Genomic DNA, 11,180 nt, shown 5'->3' on the forward strand with positions numbered 1-11,180 from the left:
GATGATGATATTACAATGATGATATGCTGCTGCCTTTTACATACTATCTGATTTTATGATATGAACAAAGTGCTATTTGTATTGTTTATTGCTGAATGATTTGCGTTCAAAGCTCGAATTAAATTGAAAAGACATATATTCCACAATAAAAGTACTTTGAGTTCTTATGATTTCTATATTTTATATGCAGCCTTCAGGAGGTATCTTTGATATTTGATCATGTTATTCAACATACACAATTGCATCCGTTTCTAGAAATTAAACATATCAATAACATAACCACTTTGCAGTAAATCTGCTGTGTACCAGTTTTAATGGGCTTCGTTTTATCTCTACATATTTGCAACTCAGCTGTTTCCAGTTAAAATGTATAAAATATGTACATCTACATTCGAAAAGTATTAACGACAAGGGATCGCAATTCATTCAAGTATTCAAAGAACTAGAAATTAAAAATCATTTGTCACTCTCACAGCTGATGACAAACAATCGAAACTGCCTCGCAAATCCATTTCAAACCGTTTCAGACTTAATTGTATGAAAATGTTCCCATAGTGAGAGTTAAGTCCCTTATAAAGATTGATACCATCTATAAGCAAAAAGAGGGATAGCGAAAGACGACGATAGAATGGCAAACTAAAATTAACCAACAAACATGAGTTAACATCTTGAGATTATCTTATGGTTTTGAAGATGAAATAGCACAAAAAATGTGTAACAATCTTCGTATCATTCTAACATTAGATAACAATTATTATATTGAATTAAATTCAACAGAACTGATCCAAGTTTGACATCTTCGTATAGAGTTCTGTGAAAAACAAATTACTTCTGAAGAAATATGGTAAATGAAGGTAATATCAATTCTATTTCACAATAATCTTTGCAAGGTTGATTTACCTTTTTAGTACCTCTCCTCGGGGGAAACCATGTTTTGTGTTGTAATACGATCAACAATGATTATATTCATTGGTAATAAAAAAAAAAATCATGTACATAAATACATTCATGACGCCTCTTGAAATATCATTTTTAAACCCATAACAACAATATTACCCCACGTGGAAATCAAAGAGGAACATTTGAGTTGACATTTCATTGCCTGTTTTCTCAATTAAATAACTATTGATAAAGAAGTACAAAAATGTACTCGAAAAGGAAAATGTGAATTCCAGTGTTGATAATCGTAAGCTATCTTGGTCAAACCTGATGACATTGACTGTATACATGTAGTACTGAAAACTATTAGCTATACCCCTGAGGTAGTTAGTCAGAGGAAGTTTATCTCATTAACTAAAACAATACGACCTCATGAGTAACTGTGACATGAATTGAAATCAACAAATGTTGTTAAAGGATTATAGTGCAACCTTTTTGATTGGTGTATGCCACTGAAATGAAAAGAAAGCTTTACAAACATAAATGCGGGCATATATAAGACTAAGACATAGATAACAATACACATACCATTATTTATTAAAGCTTTTCTTAAAATGAGCATTCAAACCTTTCAATACGAGTTTTTATTACCGAAAACACACACAACTATGATACTCATCTTGCAACACTTTTTTTTCGTAAACAAAACGAAGACGGCTAGGTTCAAGAACTGAGACCTGCGACAACCTATGGTTCCAAATAAGAAAAAGTGATGGTATTGGTGTTATATCTTGTCCTCATTCCAGCTAGCTTGTAAATGTGATTATTTTCTAAATTCTCTTCGTTCAAACGAACATAAATTATTTATGTACTAGACTATATAATTTCTATATCCCTCGGCCCAATCTGTTTCTTATCTCATTCATAATATAAATAACTAAAACACTAGTTTTAGAACTTGTCAGGCACGATGACCATTCTTTTTTATATAATATAAAATAATTTCAATACATGTTTATCAAATGATAACAAATTACAAATGTTTGTAATTGTGTAATTACAGTCCACATCTCAGAATAAGTCCTCTGTTTAAATAAACTAAAAAAGGTCGCCTCAACAATCTACAAAAAACAATCAAAAAATGTTACAAAAAGTATTTAATACTGTTTTCGAATATATATGTGCTTAAGTATAACTAACAAAAACTACGTGTGTACATGCGAATGGTCAACGCCCTTATCGATAATTTCAAATCGAGTCCACCGTATTTAAATACACTCGGGTTCATAAAACCTGTTACAATTCTATTGTTATATTAATAGAATTGTCATACGATAAAATTCTTCCCCCACGTACATAAATATATTGAATGTGTTCAAAACTGCTCTTTGACGCAGACACATGGTCTTCGTCAGCAAACAACCTCTTGTTATAAAATACATATAGAAACCACAATATTGTGTTTTTGGTGTTGTTACAGTTCTTTTCGTCTTGCGAAGAACAATGCTACAAAGTCATTTTAACCCAAAGTGTTTTCATTCGGTTCATGATTGGATGATTCTATTCGTAATAACACCTATTCAGCAGCACCTTAGTAACTCTGTTATAATTTTATATGGTATACACAACAGGTAAATAAATGAAATCAAACAGACAAACAAAGACCCTCCCCCCAACTCCAAGAAAATGTCTGAAATAAGAATGTTCAATAACAATAGTGTTAAATATATAACTGATATAATTATTATAAATGCTTTGTATCTTAAGTCATTATTAAAAAAAAAACCAAAAATTAGCTTAATTGAGCACATGTTTACTCGCTGTCATGGATAAACACCATCGTTGACATCATCATTCTAGCTTTTAATCTAGCACATAAAGATAAGATTGTTCCTGTGAAAAGAAATGCATACACTGGAATATACCGAACTATGCACATCATTAGCTCACACAACATTAATGCTCCAAGAAACTACAAGAAACAGTAATTAATTCTGCACGATCTAAACATTACTGTTAATACAGCCTAATAAAATCATTCACTTACAATACATATTATTCGTGGTCATAATTTGCCTCAGATCATTAATGTGTTTTCTCAAATCAATAAATATTCGCTGAAAATAAATATAGATTTTGTAAATAAACCTAATATTATACATATTTGCACCCGAAGGGTGTGTAATATTTAAATTAAACAGTGTTCTAACTTCTTCTGCTTCTTTTTTTTAAGAATGCTTTAGGGGGCATCACTGATTATGTTGTTTGTATGAATACGAGGTCACGTTTGGTCGATTAATCATTTCACTTGCCACAAGAAGTGCAGATGGACGAAACATAGCTTGTATGAACTCGATGAAGAATTTGAGGGAAACCAATAATAATTCAAAATTTTCTACTCTCACTGGTTTTACATAAAAAAATGAAATTCTACACTTTTCCTCTGGTCACTTTATTTCAATTTGTTTTTAATCTGAAAATAAATGATATAATTCACACAGCAACTTGCATATTTTGCCATATTCTTATGTCCCTTTATAGCATTTTGGTTTTTGGCGTTCAAATAGTTTGGCTTTGACCTTTCTTGATGAGTCCAGTTTAATACATAAAATGTATAAAGTGATAAGTTTGACTGAATTTAACGGCAATCAGCATTCCGGGGTTTTCGATGGTCACATTGCATGGAGTTATAAGCCAACACCTAGCTGAACTTGTCAACGTATATTTGTTTCTCATAACAGTTCTTGAGAAAAATGAGATATATAACTTATGAGAGAAATTCGATAAAAAGTTATTACTCAATTTTGTACTTGTTTGGCTTTATAAATATTTTGATATGAGCGTTACTGATGAGTCTTATGTAGACGAAACGCGCGTCTGGCGTACTAAATTATAATCCTGGTACTTTTGACAACTAATTACTAAATATTGAATGTAGATTAAAGGCAATATTGCCGTGTTGTTATCAGCAGTTTTAACAGACTATCTAGATCATCATAAACAAATTGTTGTTCGCATCGTTTGTATTTGTTTCCTTAGCTTAATAAAACTAAAAATGGAAATATATTCTGTCATTAAAGCGTTTAAGTTCCCTTCGATATGCTATAAGAAGACTTTAGGATGCATCTTTGATATTTGATCATTATAATAGATAGTTTCAATTTAAATGGTTTTCAGAACATAAAAGTACCAGAAACATAAGCCATATTGATATTTATTCTGCTTTGAAGTACAATATGTTTCGAGTGATCTATACATAAATTTGAGACTCAGCTGCTTTAAGTGAATGTTAAAATGAGCATACTTTCATTCGAAAAGACAAAGCCATTAGAAGGTGTCACAATCAATTTTTGAAGTCGTGTTCAAAGAACTAGTTATATTACATAATACGGCATTGTCACTACTGTGGACTCGAAATCGTGTACTAGTAATTGATTCGACACTTCTTTCTGAACGGTTAAGGCGTATGTGAGTGTTAAAGAGTCCCATTATTGAGATTAAAGACCACAAAAGACATTGCGCTTTTTCTGTAGCCTTTTGGTGATACTTTCAAAACATGCTTGTTGCTCGTCTTTCATTTTTGTTATGTGCTTTGTCTATATGCCTTTTTATGTTTCTTCGTTATATATTTGACGGGACTCTGTACTTATACATCCCGTCATTGTTTTATTGTACTATTGTTAATTTGTGTATTCTTTGCTTTAATTTTTACTATATGCCATTTTGTGATTCTTTGTTACATGTTTGTATGTTTATTTTAGTGATTAGGATTATAGCACAGTGTTGACTGCAGTATTATTGATTTTTTGACCTATTATGTCTGTTTGTTTTGTTCACGCATCGTTGGCAATATAATGGAATTTGATTCGACTGTCATATATGTGAGAGCTAGCTACATAAGAAATTACCTGTTCCAATTCAGGAATATGACAGTTGTTGTCCATTCGTTTGATTTGTTTGAGCGTTTGATTTTGCAATTTGATTATAGACTTTCCGTTTTGAATTTTCCTTGGAGTTCAGTATTTTTTGCTTTTACTTTTTTTCATACAAATGAAAAGATGGATATGGTAGAACGACAATGATGTGGAAAACAAATAACAAGTCAGTAACCATTTAACGTTGCATATGCGGCAAAGTTATATTGAAATCTAAACATCATCCGACTTCCAAACAAGTTGTCCACCAATGATGATGTGACACAGACACCATATTATGAAGAAAAGGACAGAATAATTTTTGCTGAACAACAAGTTTATTGAGTTCATGTCTATGTATATGTATTTCTGGCATAATGAATGCGATTACATGTTTTGTGGTATAACTAAATTGAAACATTGCCTCGAATGGCATTTATAAACGTTAACTATAATTGTAGCATCTGCAGGAAGAGATATTTACATTATTCCATGCCATCCAATCTTTGCTCTTTCAAAGTAATATACCAAATTAGAAGTGGAGAATAACAGCAACCAAAACTTGTTTCAAAGTCGTTTGTTTCACTTGTGAAAGGACCAAAGCCCGCAATTTCCTTCTATAACGATACCCCAAAATAATTGTAGTATACAATTATTAGTAATAACAGCAGCGTCATTTACTTCAATATTAATTATAAACATATTTACAAATAAAAAAAATCTGATGTTTTTTCAGTCAAAATACTCAAGGCCAATATAAGGGTAAGTATACAGTGATGAAAAAAACAGTTGAATATTAAGAGACGTCATTACCATAACAACATGCGCGATACTGCCACTTACGATCTAGTTGACGTTTGTTGGATCTAATTATCTTAGAATTGTGGTTTAATAAATTTGACGGCACTGATACAAATCTTCCTCTTATATCAACAAGTTAAACAATTAATCGGCTTTGACCTTCCTGATGAAGGTAAATTTAGAAAAAAACTCGTCGGACGCTAAAAATATATAACGTTTAGCTTTCATATTTTAAGAATATGAGAAGTCAAATAGCCAAAAGACATTTGAATGTCTTTAACAATTGACAAGTGTACATACATTTTGTCAGGTTTAAATCGTGAAAAGTCTTAAAAAAACAAAATATTGTAACAACCTTTAAACATGTACAACCAACCAATATATTATTCCCGAAACAATTCAGACATGACTAAAACGTTAAATCATAAATTACATGTTGTAGGATTAACTTAGATGTTTTAGATACCTTGCTTTTTTAAAGTGAGAGGTTTAGCTGGCTATAAAACCAGGTTTGAACCACCATTTTCTACCAAGTCAGGAATATGGCAGTTGGTATCCATTCGTTTGATGTGTTAGAGCTTTTGAATTTGCCATATGATTATGGACTTTTCATTTTAATTTTTCCTGGGCGTTCGGTATTTTTGAGATTTTACTTTTTATCCTGATCACTAGAATAACTATACATGTTTAAAGGAAAATAGCAATTGTACCGAATTTCAAGAAAATTTTAAAAGTCCTGATCAAATGTTGAAATCAAAAAGTCAAACACACTAAACAAATTGAAAACATCGGTCATAATCCTGACTTGTTACAGTCATTTTCCTCATGTAGATCATGGTGGATTGAAGCTGGTTTTCTAGCTAGAGAAACCTCTCATGTGTATGACAGTCACATATAATTTCATTATATTGACAAGAATGTATGATTAATATATTTCAAGCAAAAAACTCCCCAAATTTTGGCAGTTTTGTTTATATTACTCTGACCTTTCATGGAGTTAATGAAGTAAAAACCTTAAAAAACGAGGAACAACATTGTTAATGAAACATTTTAATACAAGAAAAAGCATTACTTAATACAAAAATGCTCCAAACTGTTAAAAAATATAAGTTTTCAAGGCATCATGAGTTTTAAAATATTTCTCACATTGGTCTTCGCAGACAAATTATGTCGGGATAAGAAGTATTTGAAATCATTACGATTTTTTTTTCTGAATATTAGAATATATTGTTCAATGAGACAGCAACTCAATTACACAAATAAAACAAAGGGTATCTAAACTTTAGGTTATAAAGCAACTATGCTATCTTACATATTGCATACCATGTGAAATAAAAACATATTTTGTGTGGCTTGTATTCTTTATTTTGATCGACGTCGTTTCAAAACTAGTAAACTAGTCCTACTTCTTTTTCTTTTTTCACATGTACTCTTATTTTGTTATTATAAAGTATTAATTGTAATTTATTTGTACTTATATGGCTACTTTTATTCAATCAACTATCTCTTTGAAACAAAGTTTAGAAGTGCGTGATGTTGTAACAATGCTAATGACACAGTCACAGTTGAAATAACATTTACTGTTTCACATCAAAGGAATGGTCGAGCAAACCGCATTCAAAGTAAGGTTGACGTTGATGATAGGTGAACTAACAAATATCTTATTTCAAAGCTTCATCGTGACAAATGGATATTTTGGAGATGATAGCCTACGTTTGTCTTGAAACAGCGACTTTAAGTGGGACAAATATCAAGCAAAGCTTCATAACGATTGTATTTGTTTGATAGATGATAAGTTTACATTTAGCTCAAAATATTATATCGTGATATGGAATGACGATGCCTTATAAAGAGTGAAATTTAAAAAGTGATAGGAATCCATGTCACTTTACACGGAGATACATTAATCTCCGAACCTATATATGTACTCTTTTTCTGTATTGCCGTGTGTTTGGCTGAGAAGCAGAAAATTTGAATTCTGAAGTTATTGGTTGACTTGTTGGAAAGTTAAACCCCCAGCACTAAAGTCAAAAAAGCTATCTCGAGGTCAATGAACCCATTATATAGGACAAAAACATGGTCATTTTACAATCTTTTTATTGAATAGATAACATAAGAAACCTAGCTTCCTGTGAAAGAATACGATTTTTTTCAAGAAAGTATGTGGATTTTTCGAGAATGTCTGAATTTGCCGAGCCTTACGGTTATTATGCTAGACGTTATAAATGACAAAGGCATACATTTCTGTTATGTAAGTTTTTTATATGTTAAAAACAGATTGAATGAAGCTCTCCACTATTTTCAATATAGTAAAACAAGCTAATATCTGCAATGACCATGATTTTTTACATGAAAAAAAATTGTTGTACCTAAACAAAAAATGCCGCTTTCAAATGTTGATGTCTGGAATGTTTCTTTAAAACAAAGTCCTGCATGTCTTTTTGCAATAACAATGAAAAAGAAATAGGAGATTCCGTTGACATTACTGCTCTGTGGGTATGTTGTAGGTAGGGTTGAATAAACTGAATAGCATGATTAATTAATCAGGCTTACTTATCATGTATACAAATATTTGAATACATTTGTAACTGACTTAGAAAATAAAAAAATCTCTGGAATTAGATTTGAAATAAACATTCAATTTATCTTTTTACATTTTTTAATCATTATTAAGGCGTTATTTTCAATTTTACGTTTATGTTTTATAACATCTTAAGAGTTCATACGTATCATTTATACTTTCCCCAGTGAATTCTATTATGAAATTTTTACCCTATGGAAATTTGGACATTCATAAAGGTTTACATTTTCCAGGTTGTCAATATCGTATTTTTGTTTGGTAGAGATTAACTAACTTTGACGCGAGAACCAGGGGCCGGGTTTTTGAAAGTATCTTATGACTAAGACATGTCCTTTGGTGGTTTTATAACGTGTCCGTACATTGTGTAGTCGAATGATATGTTTTTTCGAAAGTGTCGCATGTAAAACTTTGTCAACACTTTTATCGTAAACGTTAGACAACTGGCCATATAACTTATGATGGTCTTACGATTAACATAACAGTTACGACATCACGGGAAATTAACAGGTCAATTAAATAAATGAGAATGGATACACAGTGTCAATAAAATGAATAGAGATTTCATTTTGTTTAATAACAACACAAAACATAGCAGGTTGTTTAATTTATTTTATTGTGTTCTTTTTCTTTATTACACCCACTTCTTGGAATCAGCAATATTTCGTGTAATCCGGTCAACAATCAATATTGAACATATCAATCGCTACCTTTAAACAAATATGTACATTTAATAAAGCTTTGAATACTTTATAGATAACCTTATGAATTATTAATTTTCTAATCGTTATAACATGATCACTGTAAGTGGAAATCAAAGAGGAATATTTGCGATGGCATTTCAACGCAACATTTTACAATTATTAAACTACTGAAACTGAATTACTTAAACATAAAATTGAGTAGTCCAGTGTCGATCATCGTAAGCTGTAATACAAGCATGATGTGAATCACCGCACACTACCGAAGAGTATCAAATATATTCTCTGAGGTTGTTATTCTGATGGGGTATACATTATTTACACCATGAAAAGTCAACGGCATTGTTAATAAATGTGGTTACGTTATCCATGTTGATCTGACACAAGTTACTCTAGTAAATTAAACATGGCTCTCTCAACTGAAAAAGAGCTAATGAGGATGTTGCACGAGAGCTTATATACAGATCCTCTTGTCAAAACTGCTTAGGATGCCGAAATCAGCCTTAGTATCTACTGGATGGTCAAATAAACACTATTCCAATTTCACAAGTTTTAGAATATTGTTATCACAAAAAGATATGTGATTAATAATATAAAATAATTAATTCCTAAAATATATTTGTGTTTAAGACTTTGTTTCTTAAATTGTTAACTGTAAACATAACGAAGCAAACGAATTGCAGTTTAATTGAACATATGTTAATACCGAACATTGTTAACGTGACTATTAATTTTATGCAGACTTAAGGGAGTTCGCTTCTCTGTTTCAAAGTAATTAAATTTTCAAAACACTAGTTTCTATTGATAGGGAATCAATAAAGGAATCCAAAGAGCTGAAAAAATATATAGGTCACCGTGCTTGTTTTGGAGATATGAGCCATTGAAATTTTGGCGGGAAAATATTCTCTCTTGACTTTTCATAGCTACATCATTGACAATTGACGTTCTCAAAAACTGTTAAAAAGTAATTAAAATTTTATAAAGCTTTTGCAGATGACTTATCATTATACATGTAAAAGATTTTCAAAAGAAAAAATGGGGGTCACCGGGCATTTTTTTCCAAGGCATTCCAATGGATAAAATCAGAGGATTCCGAAAATCTGACAAAAAATCAAAAACATGACAAGCCAGCTTCCTTAAAGTCAAGCAGTCTTTGCTCACACTGCAAATTGGCAGATTCTTATCACATAAGCATAAAATAATAATTCTCGTAAATTAACCATAGCTCTTTAAAATTGAATGTGGCTGGTGCGGATGTTTCCAGAGAGGGACTATATGGACCCTTCTGTTGAAAATGTTAACAATGCCGGTTTCTGCCCAATTATCATCTGAATAGACCGATAAACACTGTTGAAATCATGACTTGTCAGAAATACTGTGATATGATTATCACAAGAAAATATGTGATGAAGATTATTTAGAGAATATCATTTATTTCTTTTTTTTATTTCCGAGAAAACTGAGAAAATGAGATCAAAGTATAAACAAATTCCAGTTTAATTGATCATATTTTCATAACAAATCATCGTTATAACTAGTCGTATAACATATCCTTAACCTAGAGATTCGATTGATCTTTAGAAGGCTAATGATTTAATTGGATTGATCAAAATCTTTGCTGCCTGCTTTCGATTTATCATCAGTTAACCAAACATTAAAGCTACGCTTCGTAAAAAAAACCCCAGCTACGTTGAAACATTATCTAATTGGACACGATCTGGTCGTAAAGTTAATATAGGCTTAATAACGATGTTCATAATAAAAAATTGTTTTAGAACATAAATGTGATTTTATAATCAATACTACGTATACGTTGTAGTAAAAAAAATAAAATCTGTAAATAATAACTTGTAATAGGGTATTTTTGTGCACTATGTTGGTTAATTGTAAATACACAAACTATGGTCTCCTGTATTCTTCTTACTAGCCTTGAGAACTATTTTGAACGATCATCTCTTGATCGTAACTTATGTGATGTATAAAATGAAATAATGTCCGGTCAGAAATGATTTTTTTCTGATAATCTGTCTTTGGGAAACAACACTGTTTCCTCAATCCATTGCAATAAATCTTTGACAGATCTATTCTTGACAAAATGTTAAAGCAAACTCGACTTCTCTTACTCTTTTTACCCTTAATAAACCCTTTTCATTTTTTTCCGAACCTTATCCAGTGCATCTAAATAGCTCAAAGAGGGATTTACATTGTACTAGTTTGGTTTTCCGGAAAATGGTTAAATTACGGTCGGACCAATTTTTTTTAATTTCAAAATATTTTCATACATAAAAAAAATAAATACAGATCAAT

The sequence above is a fragment of the Mytilus galloprovincialis genome, chromosome 1 (assembly GCF_965363235.1).
Source record: "Mytilus galloprovincialis chromosome 1, xbMytGall1.hap1.1, whole genome shotgun sequence".
NCBI classification, from domain to species: domain Eukaryota; kingdom Metazoa; phylum Mollusca; class Bivalvia; order Mytilida; family Mytilidae; genus Mytilus; species Mytilus galloprovincialis.